The sequence below is a fragment of the Lichenostomus cassidix genome, chromosome Z (genome assembly GCF_008360975.1).
Source record: "Lichenostomus cassidix isolate B80296 chromosome Z, HeHo_3.0, whole genome shotgun sequence".
In the NCBI taxonomy this organism is placed as follows: Eukaryota; Metazoa; Chordata; class Aves; order Passeriformes; family Meliphagidae; genus Lichenostomus; species Lichenostomus cassidix.
The window spans coordinates 38,687,317-38,710,056 of record NC_139511.1 but is presented as its reverse complement, the minus strand read 5'-3'; the positions used below and the strand labels follow the sequence as shown (position 1 = coordinate 38,710,056).

Below are 22,740 nucleotides of genomic sequence, written 5' to 3'. Positions count from 1 at the left end.
TATTCTTTGGTTCCTCATGTGCACTTAAATTGTTAGAGGTAATTTTTTATAGAAAAAGCACACATTACTAAAGGGAAGATTACATTGCAAGAACCTGGTAGCACACGGAAAACTTAAATTATACTTCATTCTATCCACTGACTTCACATATATAAAAGTGAATTCTCAACGAAGCTGCCTAGGCTTCTGGAAAAAAAATCCCAATTTTGTTAGCGTGTCTACTTCTAACTCTACTTCATTTTAAATATATTGCAGCATTTCTTTTGCTTTAGCTTCGAAGGCCAAACAGGCTGATCATTACACCTTTGTGAAGATGAAACCTTTCAGCCATACACAATAGGCATCAATTCTGATGAATCCCACACCTGCCCTGAACTTGGGAAAAAATCCCTTTCCAAAATATCCCTTATATCTGTGTCTTGGACTTAAACTAAACAGTTTAGTGCACTCTGTGGGCCTTGCATACAACTCATAGAGTATATACAGGAAGCACAACCATGTTAAACTAAGAAATCAGGAAAAATCCAAGAAAAATAACATTTCCAAAACATCCAATTTTCCTGGAGCACATTATTTTGTCTGACATATTACTTCTAACTATAGTCTCCTGCCAATAAATAGGACAACTTGTATAAATTAGGTCATCATCTAATTTCATGTAAGACTTTGAAATCTAAGTATGGGAAATACACAAGATCCCTCTTGGTGATATCATCTGGATAGTAACAGCTGACATGATATGTGAATGTGAAGAGCATATATCAATAGCCCATGTGAAATTTTCACAAAGCATTTGCCAAAAGCCTGATAACAGTGTGAGGCATTTAACAAAGACGTTTGCATTAGACTACCATCAGCCAAGATTAAACACTATAACCAAGGGAGTACCAGAAGACTTTTAAGAAAGAGCAATGAGCTTGAAAAGAAGGGTAAGGTTTCAACAGCAATTGAGGGGTAGAACTTGGTAACACAGCAGCCATTCAGAGTGGGTTTGAAACAACTAGAAGTCATCTCACCACTATTGTGACCTTTGCCTAGGCCTGATGAAGCAGCTTTGCTGCCACAGGTGTAGCCTGCACTACTCAATGGATTGAGAGGGCTTCCCACCTCAAGTAGACCTCTGTGATCTTGTAGAGGGGGATCTCACCACTGTGTGGCCAGCAGGTTGTGGCAGCATCACATGGATGACAGACAGAGCTGCAGAACCTACACCTCTCCCAGAAGGGGTGGTGAAACTGAGGTACCTGCCTGTTGAAGAATGTGGGTGAGCTAGTCATCCACAGATCCTGTGACAATGGCATTGGAACTTTAAAAAATTACTATTTCTGAGGATTAAAGAAGCATGTTGAGAAATTTGTAGAAATTTTATAAGTATCCAGAGATAGGGTTCTGTTGTATTGCTGATATTGACCTTGGATGTGTCAGATTATTTGATAATTATATGTTGTTACTAAATCAATAAACAACTATCATCTGATTTAAACAAAAATTGAGCAGTGACAATACATATGACCATATTTATTACCTTCAGATGATACCTGTAATCACTCCCTTCTGGAAAGTCAGAAAGGTTAAAGACAATAGAGAGCTTCTTGGATTCATTTTGAGACTAGGGAGTTTTTCTGCACTCCTCTTTCGCCATAGGCTAGTTAATTCTGAAATGGAAGTAGTCCTACAACTAATCAAATACTTCTTCCTTGACAAAGCGCTTACTTCATACCTCACTCCTTCACAAATTGGTCAAAAATTTGAGATTTTCAGGAGCTCTATCCCTAACTGTTTTGCTGGACCCAATTTTAGTTTCATTTAAGTCAATTGCCTAGAAAGAACCTCAGGGAAACCTGCCCATTTAGACACTACCCATGGGCTTGGCAGAACTACAAACTGTAACAACGTGGAGTTTTAGGATTCCATGTGCTCCTTTGTCCCTCTGCTTTGTATACCATTGGCTCATTTTGAAATATGCTCTGCTGTACCCCAAAATCTATTCGTGGGTTCCCTATGTCTGTCTTCCCTTCAGACTCCCCGGGACTGGCTCTGGGGGAGACAGTCCCTCCCCTTCCTTTCCCTTTATAAAGCGATGTCCAGATCAGCTCGAGGTCTCCTCTCTGGGCTGGCAGCCCCAATGCCGTTCCTGCTTCCCTCCCCTTCTCCTTTCCCTGTGACCCTCTGCCCCGTTACCCCAAATAAACCTCCCTGCTAGAACAGAGATGGAGTCCAGTTCTTCCTTCGCCTCACTATATTCCTGCTGAATTGACGTGGTTTGGAGACTCACGCCATGCTGCAGAACCTCGGGGGCCGCTCGTCCCAGATCCGGTGGGTTTACACGGACCAGGGACCCCGGACCGGGGGGGAGCCGGCCTGTGCAGCCCTCCCGGACTGTGCTACAACAACAAACAGCTAGAATTATGACACTGAGGAGTTTATAGTTACTCTTCCAAACAGCAACTACACTTCAGTACATACCATAAGCCAGAATTTAGACATGGCACCTCTTTCTTAAAATCACCACACAATATAGATAGGCTAATTAGCCCCCAAGTTATTAAATTCTAAACTTGTACAGTAAAAGCAGAACGTTCCATGTTAATTAGCAGTTTCTTTATAAATATAAAGCCCAAACCAGTCTTTTCTTACACTTAATTTAATAAGAATATTGCTTATCTGCAAATCTAACAGAACAGCACAGCCCTGTGGGTAATTACCTTATTGGTTTACTAAAATAACATCCATCAATTCCTTTCAGTCTGTTTTTTCCAGTTAAAAAGGGTTAAAAAAGAAATCTAATCCAATCTGTATTTTACCCCATCAATTCTAAGACAATGAATCTGCTATAATCACCTTTACAAGTTTCTACGTCCATCACATGCCATCTCCTCCATCATTTTAGATCAGCATTATTCAGTCTTGCATAGTGTCTCCAGAAAGTTTTATAATTAAGAAATTATAATTATAATTCTCAACTGTAGCTTAATCATATTTTTTGTTTGTTTGTTTTTAGGTAGAACAATAGTGATTACCATTGGATAACATTTCAGACCCAGGAAGTAAAATGGTATAACACTACATTTCTAGATTTTTTATTGAAATATTGAATGACCTTGATCATTCACACTAGGAATATATGAGGAATATTTATATTCCTCATATTTGTTGTTAAAAAATGGACCTATTTAGACCATACCAAGAATTCTCCAGCTGCATGCCTACCACCTGCATAGTAAGGTTTTCTGGTAGGCCAAGAATTTCTGAGTACATAAATTCGGAACTAGTTTTTAATCTGAAAATAAAGATGAATATGTTGATAAGAGATAACAGATTTTGTAAGAGGAATATTTAGCATTATAGAAAAGGCAATGGGAAGCACAAAATGGAGTTGTAGCAAGCATTTAAGAAAACACCTAATTGGTAACACAGAACTATTGGTCCTCAGTACAGAAAACTCAGGTAAAAGAAAGAATCTCATTCAGCTTGGCAGGTAAACCATTCAGGGGACTTTTCAGTGTTGATATTGTAAAAGAACTTCAAGAACTGACAATTTTATAGCTGAAATAAAAGATGCACAACCTTTACCTTCCTAAGATTTCAGCTAGCTGCCAATTGCGGTCTAAAGAAAGACCTCATGGGTGTTTTGTTGTTTGATAGACTAATTAAAAGCTTCTGTTACAGAAATCTTCACAGGAGTAAGACCTGCTTCAGTTCTGATGATGTGATAGGGCTATAAAACACATTTGCAGTTTAAAAAACCTCTCAGTTCTATTTAACCAATAAATAAGAGTTTCTATATTTTTTAAACATAGCAAAAGGGCTGGGCTTTTATCTTCATAGACTTCAAGTCAACAGATCCTTTAAAGCAATCCAGCTGCTAAAAATAAATCAAACATGTGATTAAAAATAAAACAGCAAAAAAAAAAAAACAAAAACAAACCCATAAAACTCTTCCAGCTCTGCCGGGAAGAAAGGTAAAATTCAAAGATGAAAAAGACTATCAATTATCCTTTCTCATCATCAATGTAAATAATACTTTATAGACCAACCCATTGCAAAGCAGATGAAAGATAATGGATCTAAATTAATTAGGTTAGGTAAATACAGTTAGATACAGATTGCAAAACTCTTTGAATTCAAGACCAAAGTCAAAAAATCAGCTTGCAGTTTTTGACAATTCAGTGCCAATAAATCCATGTGGAACAGCCTCAGAAAACTTAAAGCAACACAACTTCTCTATATGCAGTATATAACCAAAGTACCTGCAAGACAGAGATGTTTATGTAAACATCCAGTACAACTGTTAATTTTCCCCATTTTGAAGCCACAAGGTAGTAAAGTGTCATTGACTCATAATTTGCCACCCCAAGTGCAAACTCTTGGTCTTGATAGCACTGCTGCAACTGTGCACGTGTTGGGAGTGGGGAGAACACCAGACCATACACAGTTTTTTGTAACTGTTATAAACTAATTGGAATGAAGACAAACAGCAACCAGATTACTTAAAATCTTTGAAATACTAGCTTCTGTGAGTGAAGTCAATGGAGAATGGAGAAAAAATAATCTGCTTACTTTTGACAGTATTCATAACATTATAAATGACCAGAGATAATGATTCTTAAGTAGATATGAAACACTAATAAAAGTTTACAAGTTGTCATAGATGTCAATTTCATGAAATGGATTCTAATCCTAAAGGACACCTAACATTCCCTACAGAAAAGGTAGGAAAGCCCATTGCTATACTTAGTGGATTCCCGAAGGCAACTGGAGCATCTCTTTGCTGAAGACAAATTGAAGAAGCTGGGGCTGTTCAACCTGGAGGAGAGAAAGTTACATGGAGATCTCACAGCAACCATGCAGTATCTGAAGGATACATGGGGAAGCAAGAGAGTGACTTCATCAGGAACTGTAGAGATGGGACAAGTGGAAACAGCTTCTAGAAAAAAGACAGGGAATTTAGATTTGATATACAGAAGAAATTCTTTATTGGGATGCTGGTTAGGCACTGGAACAGGTTGCCCAGAGAAGCTGTGGATACCCCATACCTGGAAGTGTTCAGGGGAGGTTGGATGGGGATTTGGCCAGCCTAGACTAGAGGGATGTGCCCCTGCCCATGGCAGGGGAATTGTAGTTAGATGTTTAAGGTCCTTTCCAGCCCAAAATGTTCTATGATTCTAAATCCAGTCAGAAGTCACTTGTATCTGCATTTCAGTTCCACCCCTTTTGCAGCAGAGATGGTGCACGCAATGCCTTTCTCTGAAGCCAGTCACAAAATCCCAAAGGAAAGCATTATCTTCCTGTGTCCCATCTTTTGGCTCTGCAATAGATATATGACACTTTACTTACTGAATCTTAAAACAAATTTGAGCTATTTCTCTCTAATATACTAGGGAATTAAAATTCATATTTATGATGCAAGCTGATAGTTTCATAATACTTTTATTAATATTTCCACACTCTGAAGTTGTAAAGTTGAAGGGGGAATTAATTGTAAGTATTTATTTACACTGCTGAAGCTGTTATCATCCACTTGTTTATATAGTACCAATTTTTATATATGACAACCTCCCAATGAACCAGCAGTGTTATATCTAGAACCCACTGAAAATATTTCAAATTAATTTATGGTCAGTTTGCTAGAGTCTGATGCACAGTCAAATACAGTAAATTAAATGTTCTATAAGCTTATGATTTATGCTCAGTGATGAGTGTGCATTAAAACATTTACTGAAGAATTGGATGCTTATAGATAACCACTAAAATGGATGTAAGAAAAATGCAGTGAGGTTGCATTACCTACAACAGGAAATTAGAGGATGGTAGAAAACAGGAGTAACTTGTGAAGTGGCAAATGGCAGAGCAAATGAGAAGGGTAGCAAGGTGTTGAAAATTAATTAATGATTGAAGTATCTTGAAGAGGAAAACTACTTTTTAATTAGTAAGTACCATCATTAATCAATTCAAATTGTTTTGGGTTTTTTTTCAAATAGTCTGTTATACTGAAAGATTCCACTACCTATTGTGGAAGGATGTACTAACTTCAGCATTTCTTTGATCTGAAGGGCTTGTCAACTTACTATTAGGGATGCAAAGTTCAAATGCAGAAGCTCTGTAATAGCTCTTATGTTCAAACATAAGAAAGCCACAGCAAAGCCATTACGAAAAACAAGGCAGTCTAGTAAGCAATTGTTGTGATAACAGCTTCAGGTCCCCCATCTATTTCTTAATGAGTGCACTTGCTACCTATTGTCCTGCCTTCCCCACCCCACATAGTCCTGGCCACTCCCTCGGGTTTCCCCTATTGGTTCCTGTACCCTAACTCTGCCCATGTACTGCCCCTGTACCCAGAGGTCACTGGGCCTGTGTGCTGTCCCTGCCCCTCTCTGTTTCCCTATAAAACCCCTCACCCTCTGCCATCTTGTTGTCTATGCATCCGTGTCATCTATGCACACATGTCTATGCACCACGTGTCTGTGCACATGTGTCTGTGCATGTGAGGCCTTTGCCCACGAGTCATCTCTGCCTCGGGGAGGTCGTTGGCCTCTGCTGCACCATGCGAATAAACATCTTCCATGGACACAACGCATAGACCCTCCTCGCCTCCTTTATCACCGCCAGTTGTGGAAGCAGACGGACCAGAGCTAGCCTTATGGCTCCCTGGCCGGTGAGAGCGCAGTGTCCAGCCCTGGGACAGAGGGTTTGGTGCACTGAGGCACTGAACTGGGCTGGGAAGAGACACTCTTGAGTAAGGTCTGCTGTAACATTCCCTTAAACCGCAACAAGCAATCAGTGAATTTTGGGCACATGAATATGCTCTGGAACAGAGCCTTCAAGTATACCAGTACAAGTCAAATATATCAATGGATCATATATAAGTAAAGCAATTATGTATTGCCATGTTAAGTATGAAAAGATGTAGAGGCTACAGTGGGAAAGCAGTGAAGGTTTTGACCATGTAAGTTTTTGTACCTGCAGTTTAGAATCTGTCCAGGGAATAGTGTGCTAAACAATCCATGCTTCCAAGTTATGATCACAGATGATATCTTGATTTGTTAATGCCTGACTTGTTACTTATTCTGTTATTTTCCTGTAGTTGTCATCAGCTATCACATTACACATTTTCTGAAAGTTTACTCTTCTCCACACTGAGAGAAATTAGAGAAATGAGAGAAGAAGTTGTGAGCTGATCTCAATTAAATGTGTATCTATGCAAGAGAGACTAGGATTATTTACCACACCAAAGATATAATTCATAGTTGAAAGTAAATCAATGCTTCCACATGCAATCAGTTTTTCAACTAGAAAAAAAATCACTATTTTCAAACACTACTTAATTTTATCTTCCATATTTGAAAGAGATAATCCACCAACATGGAATTCCTGCTCCAGTGGCTGCCTCAGCATATGCTCTGCTGTGACTGATAGCAACACTGCCCTATTTGCTAAAACATGAATCAGAAAATTTCCCTCATGCACAGCAGGTCCTTTCATCTTTTGTTCATTTATTTATAAATTTATTGGGTTTTGCCTTTTAACACAATTCTGAAATGCTGAATTGTGTTTGAGTGAGCTTAAGGTACGATACTCTATGCCTTAGTGATCAGATATTTCTAAATCCAGGTCAACAGACATGCTTACACTTGATCCAAAAGGCTAAATCTCTCCCTCTTCAACCTGGAGATTTGAGCAGGAAAGCCACAAAGAAGGATTATCTTGGCAAGAGTACATAAATCTTATTATTTTACCTGATGTAGTAGAACAAAACTACTTAAAATTTGTCACTTAGCAACCTCCTTTTTAAAACAGTAATATACAGAAATAAAGAAAAGTGAAAAAAAACCAACTCAGATCCAGAGCTCTCATACTTAAGTAGAAAAGAATTGCACACATCAGCAATGTATGCACACACACACATTTGTCTGTGAAAGAGCTTGGATGTCAGACAGTTTTTGCCACAAAATAATCTGTATTTCTTGATGTAAACAGGGGCACAAAGAGCATAAAAATGTTAGAAAATTTGATGTCGATACTTATATAATTGTTTGGCTAGACCCTTGTATCTCTCTTTCTCAGGAAAAAAAGAAGGATAGTCTAGAATCAGACACTGGGATTAATTGACATTGCCATATTCTTCCAATGAAAAAAAAATTGCTATCATATTCTATTATTTGCTGTCTAAAATTTGCTATCCTTCTCTGGTGTGAAAGACATTCTGTATGTTCTGTCAGGCTTGAACATACTTCGAGTGGCTAAGGTCCTTACCGTATGTACTGTAAACTGAAGAATTTTATATTCAGAATCAAAACAAGTAGAAAAGAAAGATAAGCTTATTTAAGTTTCATTGACTTCCATTTATGGATGGTCCTTAGGACTACAGCTAGCTTGATTTCAAAGGTGTTGGTCATGTTGTTAAGTGTTAGTCCTTTTAAATCTACAGGATAGAAAAGGAGGTCTAGTTTTAATCATATGTTCTACAAAATTATACAACTCTTAGTGGAGGGTTCGCAACAATTATTTTCAAATTCTCATTGCAGAATCATCACAAAGCTCATGTGCAAACATAAGCAATTTCTCTTTGATGGTGTTTTTACCATTTGGTTAATTGCAAACTGATGCATCTCAAGACAAAACTGAAGTTTCTGTATAAATAACCCATTCACTATCCACTTAAAAATTGTGAGGCATTTGAGTGATTCCTCACATACTATAAATCTTAAGTACTAGTTTAACTCAACATGTGTTTCTGCTGAAAAGATACCCAAAGCAAGTAACATGACTGAGCTGCAATGTAAGGGATATCAAAAAGGAGCATTTCCCTAATAATAACAGAAGAAACTCTACTGGACCACATGAAAAGCCTTTTTAGGCTAAGTTTCTGTCTCCAATAGCATCCAAGAGTTAATTTCTTTCTAGCTTTCTAAAAGGGAGAGCTCTAAGGTTTTGAAAGGGAGAAGTGACACCCTCATCTGGGGGAGACCTTTTTTTTTAAATATACCATGTAACAGACAAGTAGTTGTGGTGGTTTAATCCCAGCCAATAGACAAACATGCAGACAGCTGCTTGCTCACTCACTTTGTCTGTAGGATAGAGAGAAAACAGGAGGAAGATGATAAAAGACCATTGAGTTTCTTCAGCCCATAACTTGGGCTCCTTCTGTTATAGGATGTCAGAATAGAATACAAGGCTTGCTGTGTTGTTGAAAAGCAAAGACAGCTCAGGCTGTCATCAGCTCGCTTGCCCAGTTCCTTCTGATGTTGGTCCTCCATTCACGTGTATGACTTCCTACAACATACAACTCAAAACATGGGTTACAACATGTATAAATGTTAATTACAATCTGCACCCCTTTTTCCTTTGGACCAGGTAATAGAGTTACTATTCCAACGACATCCACACATCGCACTTGTGCCAGCATGAATCTTCCATGGGTTGCAGGCCCTCTGAGGGTGTGCCTGCTCCAGCATGAGCTTATTCATGAGCCATAGTCCCTTCAGGGGTTTTTACTCTAGTTCATAATTGACTCCATTCATGTCTGGTATAGCATTACATGAATGGTAGCATTGCCAGGGTCATATACAAGCCCAGGCACATGGGAACATATTGTTATCAAAGTGTTATCAGGCATGGCAAAGTAAGATGATAATCAGCACATCAAACAGCAAAAACCAAAAACAGTCATCAGCAAGCCACAGGCTCCAATATACGGTAAAGAAAATTAACCCCATGGCAAGCATTAGAACCTGCCAATTAACAGCTAAGCAGTTATAACAGCTATAAATTCAAATACAATCAAATCTGATGTTATCTTGAGCCTCTTAAGCCCCATGTTGTGCAACAAAATATCCTGTGGTGGGTAGGGCAAATACCTATACATCCAGCCAGTCACTCCCTTATCCCTTGGAAAGAGGAGAAAACAGAATAGAGACAAGAATATTCTTGGATTAAAATAGATGAGTCAATATGGAAAAAAAAATTGCATATGGAAACAAAAGTTTCACTGTTTCCCATGGGCAAGATATTTAGCCACCTCCTGCAAAGCAAAGCCTTAGCACACACAATAGTTACTTGGGAAGACACTAGCCATAGGCACAAATGTTCCTAATCCCTTCTTCTATCCTTTTATTGTTTTCATTCCTGACTATGATGTTTTATGGCATAAAATATCCCTTTAGTCTTCTGGAGTCAGCTCTCCTGGGCATCTTCTTCCCCAGGTCCAGCCTAGTCCCTGAGGAGGGAAGGTGAGGGAGGAGAGTGAGAAAAAGGGAAAACTTTGATGCTGAACAAGGAATACTCAGCAATAACAATATCATGCATATGTTGGCAGCAGCATTTCAGTTACAAATTCAAAAAACCACCATACAGCCTGCTATTAACAAAAAAATACATAATAAAAACCCCGACCCACACCCAAAACCAAACAAAATCCCCTCTATCTCAAATAGACACAGTACAGTAGGGATGAAACATGCCACTTGTCTGGTGAATTTCCTTAACTTTCAGTAGCCTACACCTTAGAGACTTCGTGAGATTATGGCATTAAGGATTTGATTGGATACCTTGTGATGTTACTAGATGTTTACTTAGAATTTAGAAAATTCACCAAATGAAAGTCTTTTAATCTCTTTTGAAAACAGGTGGAGTACTGACATATACATTCTATATGAAAGCCATCGTATCATTAATGAAATCATAGAATCATAAAATGATTAGGGTTGGAAGGGCCCTTAAAGATCATCTAGTCCAATTTCCATGTCATGAGCAGGGACATTTTTGACTAGATCAGGTTGCTCAGAGCCTCATCCAACCAGACTTTGAATATTTCCAGGGATGGAGCACTCACCACTTTTCTGGACAACCTGTGCCTAAGTATCACCATGCTCATTGTAAAAAACTTCTTCCTTTATTTATTCAAAGTCAACCTGCTTTTAATTTTAAACCACTGCCGCTTGTCCTGCTGCAATAGGCCCTGATAAAATGTTTGTCTCATCTTTCCTATAGGCCCACTTCCAGTACCAACAGGTGGCAGTGAGGTCCCCCTGGAGCCTTCTTCAACAATCCCAACCTTCTCACCTGTTATGAGATCAGCCATCTGATCATCTTCATGGCCCTCCTCTGTACTCACTCCAACAGGCCCATGCTTCATCTCTACTGGAAAGACTTTGTCTAAGGAATTACACACAGAAGGGGAAGCGAAAAGGCAAGAGTAAGAAGAAAGGACCACATGACTTTAGGCACTCCGCAGAAAATCAATACATAGCTCAATCCTGCCTACCATATTATAAGATCTGCATCCACAGCAATTTGAATGAAAAAAAAAATCACCGAAAACTACCAAATAATTTTGTAAAAGGCATTTTGTATATTTCAGATCACACACAAGTATGATTTCACATATTATTCACCATGTAGAGAAGTTATGACTCTGGTACATATCCTGCTTCTCTCCCACTACAAAAACTTCCACTTCAGTTCTACTTTTGTTTGTGTTGCAAGAAATACGAAGATTGAATATAAATAATTCCATACCTTGCTTATAATTTCAGCAAATTTTACTAGTTAAGAGTGAATTTTTCATGCTTCTCTCTACTTAAGGCTATATTAAATTTATTTCAGTGTATCATCAGAAATTACTCAACAGTTTCCCTGAAAGTGCTGTCAAAAAAAATAAAAGTGAAACTACCTATTTATATCAGGTGGTTTGTTTAACAGTACTAGCCACTTCACAATTGTCTTGGTTTGAAAACAAACCAGTGGGAGATCACAAGTCAAGATTGAAATTAAAAATAAGTGAAATAATACAAGAGCACTGACAAAGTCAGATACAACCTAACACCCTGTTAGGGTGGTAGTAGCAGTCCAACTGAAGTAGTCCAGTTGAAGCGGTGATCCTGTGAAGGTCCAGTCTCCAGCTGAAGATCCAGTGGTAGCTCTGGTCCTCTGGGAACCCAGTAGACAGGGCTAGCTCAGGCAGTTCCAGGGCCAGGTTATATCCAGGTGGGAACACCTGGTTCTTCCCTCCTGGGCAGAGCATCCCACAATGGGATGAGATAAGTCCATGAGTCACACGATGGGTCCCTGATGGCCCATTGCCTGTCATGCGGGGTGGGTCACTAGTAGCTGATAATAGCTAACGGCCCACAGCTGGTGGTAACAGAATACTTAACTACATCTATATTGCAACCTAGGACAACAATATACATTCTGCAGAAGATGAGAAAAGAATCATAAATTTACATTTTCTAATTTGATACTAGTGCACAAATATAAAAAAATAGTTGGAAACCTGAGTAATCTTCTTTTGTCCAAGCTTAGACTGAGATTTTTATTTTAATTCTTTGAAAGCTCTAGCTTTCCTTGACATTCACAAATCTCTTCAACCAGCAATTCAGCATTCTGTACTTATTGACGTGGGACTCTTATGAAAAAATGCACTTATTTATCTGAGATAATACTATCAAACTTGCAGCATCTTGTTGTAAAACCAAAAGAGAACTAAGTCTTCTACCACAGAGAGCTGTAACATCTAGGATGAAAATATTAAGTCTACACTTGGTTGTTCTATCTTTCGCAAGAGTTTTTCAATAAATGTTTTTCTCTTACCCCGGAGTTCAGCTACAGGAATTTCAGGTATCAATATGCCCGTGGTTTCCAGCTAACACATTCTAGGGATTCAAGTAACACCATATCTCTAGTCACTTATGTCAACAACATAAGCAATACAATGTAGGGATTTCTTCTTGTGTAAGATGTATCAAAGGCTGAGATGTGAACAATGAGTATTACAGGGTCTTTGTCCCTGATGGGTTCCCTTGATCCCCTGAAACAATGGAAATGATTAGCCAAATCAATCAAACCACAATACCCAGACCAGTGCTCCAGCAGTCTAAATGGCTCACAACATATACTTGCACTCTAACATGGTTTAAAAATATTTTTTTCTTCTAGACAAATGGTGTTCACCATTGAGGAGAGCTTACTATTCAGAATAATTTATTTCAGAGAATTTAGTTTAGATCTTATGCTCCTCCATGATACATGTTTCCAATATTTAGTTGAGACCAGCTCCACAACCCACATGCTTCTTCCACCTCACTGCTGGGAATTCAGCTATCATCTCTCACTGAAGATAATCATGCTTTAATTAAGAAACTTTTAACTTAGGCAGCTGGTTGGTGAACTTGACTGATAGGGACTCAGCCTCACCAATACCTGATTTACCCAGACACCAGGAAAAATAACTCGGATGAAAGCACACAGTGCAGGGCTGTCTCAAAATAAACAAGAGTTTTGCAATACAGACAGTGGTTCACACTCTACACTTCACTTACCAGTGCAGTTTCATACTGAAACTGTAAATGGGGGGGTGAAGGGGGGATAAGGACACAGGGGACACACACTAAAGAAAATGATAAGATAGAGACAAGCTACACATGAAGTTTAGATTTTCAGCATTCAGTTCAAGCTATCTTTCAACAACTTTCAAAGTGCTAGAATAGCTTTACCTTTTCACACTCTCAAGAAAAAAAAAATCCACAAGGCCAAATAAGGAAGAATCATTTGTCTGCAGAGTTATGTGACCAAAGAAGAAGTTTTCTTTTCCAAGTGTTTAAAGTTTACCTACTCATGGTACATTGGCAAAAGATTCATATCCATAGCTCAAGTACGCATGTAGGTCTTGTGGAAATGTTCCTGAATCATGAATGGAAAAGTCCTTGAAACTGTGGTTCAAAGATTACCACTGAAAAAAACAAACATCTGATGTCAATATTTCATAAAATCATAGAATGGTTTGGGTTGGAAGGAACTTAAAGTTTATCTGCTTCCAACCCCTATTCCACAGGAAGGGACACATTCCACTAGACCAGGTGCCCAAAATTCAATCCAACCTGGCCTTGAACACTTCCAGGTCACCCACAAATTCTCTTGACAATCTGAACTAGTATCTCAGCACCACATTGTAAAAAACTCTTTTGTCTAATCTAAGACAACCCACTTTCTTGAAGCCATTCCCCTTTGTCCCATCATTACACACCCTTTTAAAAAAGTCCATTTCCAGTTCTCCTGTAGCCCCACTTTGGATACCAAAAGGCTGCTATGAGATCTTCCTTTTGTTCTCCTGACTGAACAATCAAAACTCTTTCAGCCTGTCTTCGCAGGAAAGGTGCTCCAGCGGCCTGATCATCTTCATGGCTCTCCTCAGGACTTGCTCCAATGTGCTTCCTGTGCTCGGGACCCTAGACCTGGATGCAGCACTGCAGGTGAGGTCTCACCAGGACAGAGAAGAGAACAGAATCCCCTCCCTTGTCCTGCTGGCCTCACGGCCTTGGATACAGCTTGGGACACTACTAGTTTTCTGGGATGCCAGCTTATATCCAGCCTCTCATCCACCAGAACCCTTTAGTCATTTTCATCAGGACTGCTCCAAATTCATTCTCTGCCCAGCCTGTATTTGTGCTTGGGATTGCCCCAACCCAAGCGTAGGACCTTGCACTTGGCCTTGTTGAACTTCATGCGGTTCACATGAGCCCATCCCTCAAGCCTGTCAAGGATGGCATCCCTTCGCTGCAGCACTCATTCACAGCACACAGATTGGTATGGTTGGGGTGCACTCCACGTCACTGACAAAGATGTTAAACCCTGTACTGATCCCTGAGGACATCACTCATCACTGGTCTCCACTTGGACTTGAATGTGGCCATCCAGTCAATCCCTTATGCACTAAGCAGTACATTTTCTACTTGTTAAAAAAGGACGAAGCAAACGATCAGTGTAGATTTCTACCCATTTTTAGCAGAAAGCTACATCTTAGAGACTCTGGAGACTACTCTGGAGATAGTGTAACAACCTCAATTTGTCATGTTTGTCCCCGTAAGTTCTCTAACTGATAGTCATTTGCTTGTTAGGAAAAAACCCTCTCAAGTGTTCTTAGTCTATTTACTAAGTTTTGAGGGGATAAGCCAAGTGAATTTAACATTTCAGACATTAGACATTATTTAATAAATCCTTCTGAGTGCAACAGCCAAAAATAGTTGCTGACATACCTGTCACAGCTCTCTTTTGCTAGGTGCAATCAGTTGTTTCAACTCTGGATTGAATTCTAGGTTTGGAGTTTAAGCTATTATACTTCCTATGTATGGAACTCATTTGAAAGATAACCCTTCTGCTTTGCTATACTTGAGGAATTAGCAACACCAGAGTGTGAGCTGGAAATTAACTGACATATGAGGAGGCACAGCTGGTGAGACTCTCAGATCCAAAAAACTACTTTCTTACTTGTTCCAGGACAACCTTTATCTGCCCCTGGAACTTCCTGAATGTAATCGCTGAACTGCAAGAAGCTGCAAGAAAGTGAGTGGAGATGCATAAGACCATTTAGTTAGTTGAGATGTGAGAACTAACCTTCTGACTATCTTCCACTCCTTGATTAATTTTTATCTGATAGAGGTTCACTCATCCACTATGACAGCCAATTCAGCTCTGAGAGTTTAATTATTTTGGAGTAGTGGTAATACAAGGGTTAAGCCTGCTCTCTTAGGCTAATTTAAATTAGCATCACAATGCCCTGTAGTAACTGTCCCACTATCATCTTGTGAAGAATATGTAAAAGTCACATGGATATTTGCCTTCCTAAACCAGCTTCCATAATCAATCTCTGAAATACACTGCCACTTAGGATTTTTTTAATTTATACAGGAATTAAGATCTCTTAATTTCAAAAACTGTCTTTGACAATAATTCACTTTTCAATTGTACCACAATAAAAAGCAACATTTACATCAATTAAAAACAAGTGGTTCAGCCATCTATTTTAATATATATGTTGAAACCTAATTAGCCCATTAAGTCAACCTGATTACGTCTTGTTAAATATCTGCTTTTCTTATTTGCTAAAAGTAAGCTTTTAAACACAAAACACACTAAGCAGCATTTCATGTGAATCCTATCAAATGAAGTTATTGAGGCATGAGTTCTATATAACCACTGAAGCAGAAGACCGTGCTATTACATGGATAAATGCTCCAGAGCTACTGAAGCAACACAAAAACAATCATAGAAACATGGCTTTTGAAATCTCATAAGCAACTCATTTTGGGAAAAAGTGTGTGTATATATACATATATATTAATGGGCACATACACACACATATTTGACATCAAATCTCCACAAGAGATACAAGTGGATTTGCTTTAAAATAATGTTATCTCACTCAACTCCTCCCAAAAATTCACAGAAAACAAGCCAGAAATTAAAGCTTTCTATGAGATTAAAAAAAAAAAAAGAAAATCCTATCTTCTTATGGTTTAAGTTCAGGCAAAGGAAAAGTAACAACTCACAACCCATTTTGTCTCTGGAGACACCATCACCTCACAGTAGCTTCAGTACCCACCATCCTACAAACTCCTCATGGGGTCCAAGGGGTCTCTAATGCAACTTCTACACAGTTACCATCTAATTTGGCATTAGACCCTACCTTTAGACAGTCAAGCTTATGCCCAGGTCAGTACAGCATTTTGGGATTTGCTCCCCAGGGCGACTGGAGAGGTCTATTGGGTGTTTGAGGCTGGATGACCCAGCTCCCAGTCCCCTGCAGCTGCAGACACCACCAAGTCCTCCAGAAAGGTAGATGATGTCAGGCCTGGGGTTCTTCCAGATAATGGACATGGAACAATCTTGAAATACTATGTTACAACAAAACCCCCAAACTTACATAAACCAGAGTGAGTATATATAAAACTGTATAGCAGAGTCCCATGGAGAGCTGTGCCCTGCTCCCCTCATGGCATGTGGAAGCTCAGGGCAGCACCAACACCGAGTGTGCAGCAAGACCACATGCCACAGACAGGCTGGCTGAGCACAAAGTATTATTCTCCTTTATGCTGTTTTCCTAGCAATGCAGAAGACCATGCTTGGAGTCTACAGCCCTGGCATCCTCTCAAAAATAGGTGCTGTTGGAGGTTGCCCATATCAAGAGCACTCTCTCAAGGCCTCCGTTGTGTTTCTGTTTCCATCTCGCTCCAGGCCTCTGTGTCTATTCCCTTTCATTAACCATGAAATTATTTCATTTGTTACATTAATTTCCTCTCCACCCTCACCACAGCCTTGCTAGCCTGCAACTGAGCAATATTTGCTCTTTCTTCTCCCACAAAAACAGAGGGGGTTGTCTCAAAAAACCACACCCTGGTGCTTATCCCCAGCAGGAGACAACAGCACCCACCACCACACCACTCACACCAGGAGACAATGTTTTATACTAGCAGGGAGCATAGCACTGCAGCTGCACTGTCCCACTCGGCAGCCCCTCTTCTGAGGGGAAGCTTTGGGTCAGCCCCAGAGCCAGGGTCCTGCTTCCCCCTCACTCTCCAGCTCCCAGGGTGCCCCAGTGTCCTTAGCAATCCCCTGCCAGTGACGGCCAGCACCTCGCAGGGTTGGGACCTCATAGGCAGCCAGAAGCTGACTGGGGCAGATCCTTTTCTCTTCTGTTTATACAACACCAGGAAATGTTTAATTCAAAGTCCCCGTTGCTCTGCACAGCTGCAAGTGGTTAGCCCAGGCCTCATGAGCAGGGGCTGTGGGCACAGTGGTGGGCTAGCTCTCACCTCAGCCCACAGCATCCCCAGTAAAGGGAAAAGCTACTGTAGCATCAGGTCAGTGTCTTTGTTCCAGGATCAGAGGTTCACCACTTAATGAGTCAGTTTTTCCATGTTTGCAAGTGTTTTCCATTGCACACAGTAAGGCTAGCATGGAGCTTATTTGTTTCCAACTGCAAACATATGTTCATTACCCTAGGCTGATCAGCAGGATAAAGAACAAACATTTCTGCATCGATGAAATGGAGCAATGAATAAATAAATACCTTGGGACTAGCCAGTCTTAACATTTACGGTTGTTTTAGTTAAATTGAGTTAATTGTCAATTAATGCATGCCTCTACACTACCAAAAACTCTAATCAGGATGGTCTCAAAGTGCAACTCTTCTACTTTTTACATTGTTATTATTTGCTTTTTCAAAATTAACAAAGGCAGTTTAGCAAGACACACATATAAAGGGACTCTTGGAAGAAGTAATCTCTTCAACCCACAAGGTACTCTAGGACACAAAATGCAGCACACATTCCTTATTCTGTGAAACGTTAGTCAGAGGAGGTAGAATGGGGTTTTTTCCCACCATTCAAAGGCTATAATGAAATGCTTGTCATTACAGAAAGTTGCCCTAAGCAATGCTTTTTTCATAATAATACTGACCTAAAAGACAAATGAAAGAAATGAAAGAATGAAACTCATCCAAACATTTTTGCAAGGCAGCAGCCGGCACCCACGGCCACAGAAGAATCTGCTGCACCACAGACTCCAACAAAAAAACAGCCAAACCAATCTATAGCAAAAACCCAACCTATTGGGGGTGGAAAAGAGGGTGGGAAAACGGTGCAAGATTCTTGAATGTGACATTTTAGCCTTGGGAGAGTTTTTGCAAGCAAGCAATAAACCACGCAGGAAGGCTGTTTTACTGAAAACAGAACTGAATTTAACTAACATAGGGCAAATGTTCTGCGATACAAACCCACGTTTGGACTGTACGTGTTCCTAATGTGGGGTGTTTGTGTGTTAGATTTTGCAACAGGAACCAAACCCGAGGGATAAAATAGCTTTATGTTGGACATTGCTGCCCTCTGGTGACAGCACAGGACATGCAACTGGGGAAGGGAGTGCTGCAAAAAGGTTTCTTTGCTCTCAAGGTAAGTGATCAGCTGGGTACCATTGAACTGCGACAGAATTTTATTCAGACTGAAATCTTAGTTAACCTTGGACTTAAATATAATTTCAGTTTTAAAAGTATTTGAATGTAAATAAATACATATTTCTGCAAATTGAATGCATAGAGCAATGCAATTACAATCAGCAATACTTTTGTGTTGCAATAAAATAGTGCGTGACAAGCATTTCAGAAAAGCTGAAAACAAGAAAACTATATTACATGACAATTAATTAAAGGAACAAATTGATCTAATTTAGCTATGAAACTTATGCATGTGACAGTGTTACACTTCTGGGGACTTTTGCAGTAAACAGTGAGAGACATTTCAACAAAGAGCAGTGTAAATCATAAATGTGCATCATTGCCTTCATTCCATAAATTGCATATGTGCAGAATTGACCAACATTTTAGTGGGAGTAAAAGACTGCTTTAATGTTTTCTAAAAATTCAACTTTATTTTTTTACAAAAGATATGTTACACGGTAGACAAGTGGTTTGATAGTCCTTAATATTGTAGTTACAAATTTCCAATTTTGTGACTTATTTTCTTTTTTGCTTAGCTTATAGATTTGTATTCTGAAGGGAACTTGGCCATATTGCAAAAATGATGAAAATCATACCCTTTGATGAGTTTCTCAATGCAAAATCTTAAACCTATCTGTTTCACCAGAAAACAAGGGTGTTCTGAATGGGGAACATGATAAGAGCACATACCCAGGCCTTACAGATCTGTCAGTCCTGAGGACACAACGTTTTTTGATTTTGCAAATTTCTCTTCTCCACCTAGCTTCAGTAAAATTCTCTTTTGAATCAGATTGAATAGCAAAAGAAACCAAAACAAGTTATTCCTGCACTTTTAATCTTTCAGTTTGGCAACAGCTTTTGAAGTCCTGTGCACTTGTGCTCTGAGAAGCAGAATACATTCCTCATTTTGTTAACCCAGGACTACAGTGCTCCAGATGAATGCAGCAAACTGCATCTTCTGTCATTAGCAAACCTTTTAGTTCTGCAATGAACCTGGCAGAACAGAGTGTGCTAAATACTAAACATCTATCTAACTTATAATCAGTCTCTGCAACGCATACATGGACTCTTCTAGGTTCCTGCACTGCGCTTTTCTACTCCACCAATAAGTCCTGATCTGAAAAGAAGTAGTGATAAAAGCACATTTCTCTATCTAAAATAGTTCAGAGAAAGTGTCTACCACCTAGGCTCCTTTTTAGTAACATGGCAAAGAAACTATCATATGATTATCTGAGAAAGATTTCCCTGAGGCAGAGCAGAAACAGGTGTGGGAGGGACAGGAGACAAAGTCCTTGCATTGTGAAACAGAAGGGATAGAAGTTTGCAAAGAAATAGCTATGGGTGAAAGAAAATCAGAAAATATTAATAATTGCATGTCGATGAATGGAAGAGTGTGGAAAAGCATGGAAAGAGAGATTGGGATAGATAGGTAGGTAGAGACAGGACAAAGCTAAAAATAAAAACATGAAAGTAAGAACTAGAAAACTCCAGACAGGAGCAGAACAGTAAGTCTTTTTCCATGTGCAATGCAGATTGACTTTTGGCCTGCAAATATTTGCTTACATTTTTTTGATAAATTACTTTCTTGCAAAAAGAAAATATTTTAAATTATTGATATATAAAGTACTCACTTGCCTAAATCCTAAGTCTCAAATTTAAGATAAAAGCAAGAAAAAGATGGAATTTAACAAAACCTTATAACTTAGCAAAATGTTTACAGAACTTGTCTTTAAAAAAAAAGTTGAGGTTAAACCTACTCATACATCTTTCATTCAAAGTTATATAGGCTTCACTGGCTCCATGCATCACTGGTTGAATTTCAAGGCTCCCCATCTAGCTTCAAATATATTCTTTAGAAGTACAATTTTACCACATTTATTCAGCAAAATCTTATCAGTAACTAATCACCAAAGATATTTCACACTCTACAGCACCTATTTGTTTCATACACTTTAAGTGTCACATTTATTTTGAACTCATTTAAAACCTTGATTTGTCATCATACTCTCTGGGAAAGCAACTGCACATAGGCTGCATGACTCCTATCCACCCTAGTACCCCAGAAAAAAAAAAAAGGAGGTAAAAAGACAAAAGCCTTTCTTTAGCAGGCAGAAGGAACTATCTCTTCATTATGCACAAAAAATTACCTTCTTCACTTAAGAAGGACAGATTTTATGTCCATCACAGCTCTTTGAGGCTACAATTATTCATGTTCTTCTTCAAAAAGCACAGTTATTCTGTGAGAACTGTAGTGCTCAAATGGTCCATAAAGTGTTTAGAAAAGACACTATTTGTTCCTTAGGACCACCTTGCAATGTAAATTATTCATGTAAATCTTTAAAGACATCCATTCTGAAGCACTTGTATACTCAAATGTTGATACACATTCCCAGATAAATACAGAATGGGATTCAAAAATTGTTACAGTAGCTTTGCCCAGGGAACTGGTTGAGTCACCAGTCCTGGAAGGATTTAAAAGACATGCAGATGTGGCACTTAGGGACAAAATTTCGTGACAGCACTGCTGGGTTAATGGTTGGACTGATGATCTTTAGGGTCCTTCCCAACCTAAATGACTTCATGATTCTATGTACAAAGGAAAAGCACTTTGCAACGAAACACTAAAAATTCTCTGGGTTTCAAAAGCAAAGGTAGCTGCCAGTGCATGCTTACTTAGCAAGACACAACCTTGGATATAGAACAGACACACACCGAGAGAGAAAGATGACAAGACTGGTGTCACTATTACCTTTTATGAAAACCACTAAAGGAAGGCTTCTGTAATCTAGGATTTTAATTTTTTTAACGGAAAGACAGTAGTCATTGTTTCACATGCATGTATGCATGCAGTATACATACATATATATTTTATGCATGTATGCATGTTTGTATATAAATGAAAAAAAGGAGTACATATATATTATAATGTTTATGTCTATGCAGGTATGTATGAGTACATACTTCCCTCAACCTGATTTTCCAGAATTGGAGCATTGGTGTACAAAGTCAATGTACCTAGTCACTGCTTAGCCTTACACTATCACTCATGTTTGGTCACTTCAGACGGCTTGAATATAAATGTGGAAAAAGTGTATCTATTCTTCTGCATTTGCAGAAATCTCTTAGTAGAATTTATCTACAGAGCTTTGGTACAGATTTCCACCAGTTTGATCAAGTATAATGAATAAGTAAGAATATAATGCAAGAGTTACAAAGCTGCCAAGGGCCGTGTATGGTTCAGTTTAGGATTCTTGTGGCCCAGAACTCATCTACAGGCAAGTTTAATGTTACAGCTCTGATAGTGCCAGAACAATGCCTCCACTTTGACATAGAAACTAGCAGAAATAGTTTGCAAAATATTAATTACTTCACAAACTGTTACTATAATTCAATTTGGGGTTTAGATTAATCTAGAACACTTCACTTAATAACTTTTATTTTTATTTCCATCATTTACACACATAGTTTAATACAGTACCATCAGCTCTCACAGACCTGGTTTTCCCCAAGTTAATTTGCTTCATTATTTTATCTGAGAGTGAGCGTCTATTCAGTACACAGAGGTTGAGTTTGTTTTGTGGAATCATTGCAAATCTCAGGCTCTTAGACTTATTCAATTGATAAAAGAGAACTTTGGTATATTGACTGCAAAATGCCTGAATATTTTCTCCAACTATATCTCTCTAAAAATACGTTTGTGACATGAAAAGAAACATTTCCTAAAATCTACAAAAAGGAAGAATTCCACAGGAATGGATACAGATGAGTGGAAAACTACTTTCAGGAAAAACAAACACAAGGCAGTCAGTATTATGTACTAAATATAGCTTTGGTCTTTTCTTCCTGTATTTTACTTTTTTTTCACTGATCTTTTATTCTGGTGCCAACACTTCAAATTTTTGTCCTCATGGAAGTTCGCATTTGGTGCTGGGGAGCAGGAAAAATAAGCAACTCATATATTCTCCTTTCTT

The 22,740-nt window shown here is 38.9% G+C and overlaps 1 long non-coding RNA gene across 2 annotated transcripts; it reads right to left on the bottom strand.

Moving 5' to 3' along the window:
- Nucleotides 1-7,927: 7,927 nt before the first annotated feature.
- Nucleotides 7,928-17,331, bottom strand: LOC146424741 (uncharacterized). 2 transcript variants are annotated; one of them, XR_014846798.1, is made up of 4 exons: nt 16,700-17,331; nt 12,592-12,808; nt 11,062-11,154; nt 7,928-10,216 (listed from the first exon to the last, which is right to left on the bottom strand). It is a non-coding gene; the product is annotated as an uncharacterized LOC146424741 (long non-coding RNA). The 2 variants fall into 2 exon arrangements; XR_014846799.1 differs by lacking the exon at nt 16,700-17,331 and adding an exon at nt 13,613-13,738.
- Between the last annotated feature and the right edge of the window lie 5,409 nt (nt 17,332-22,740).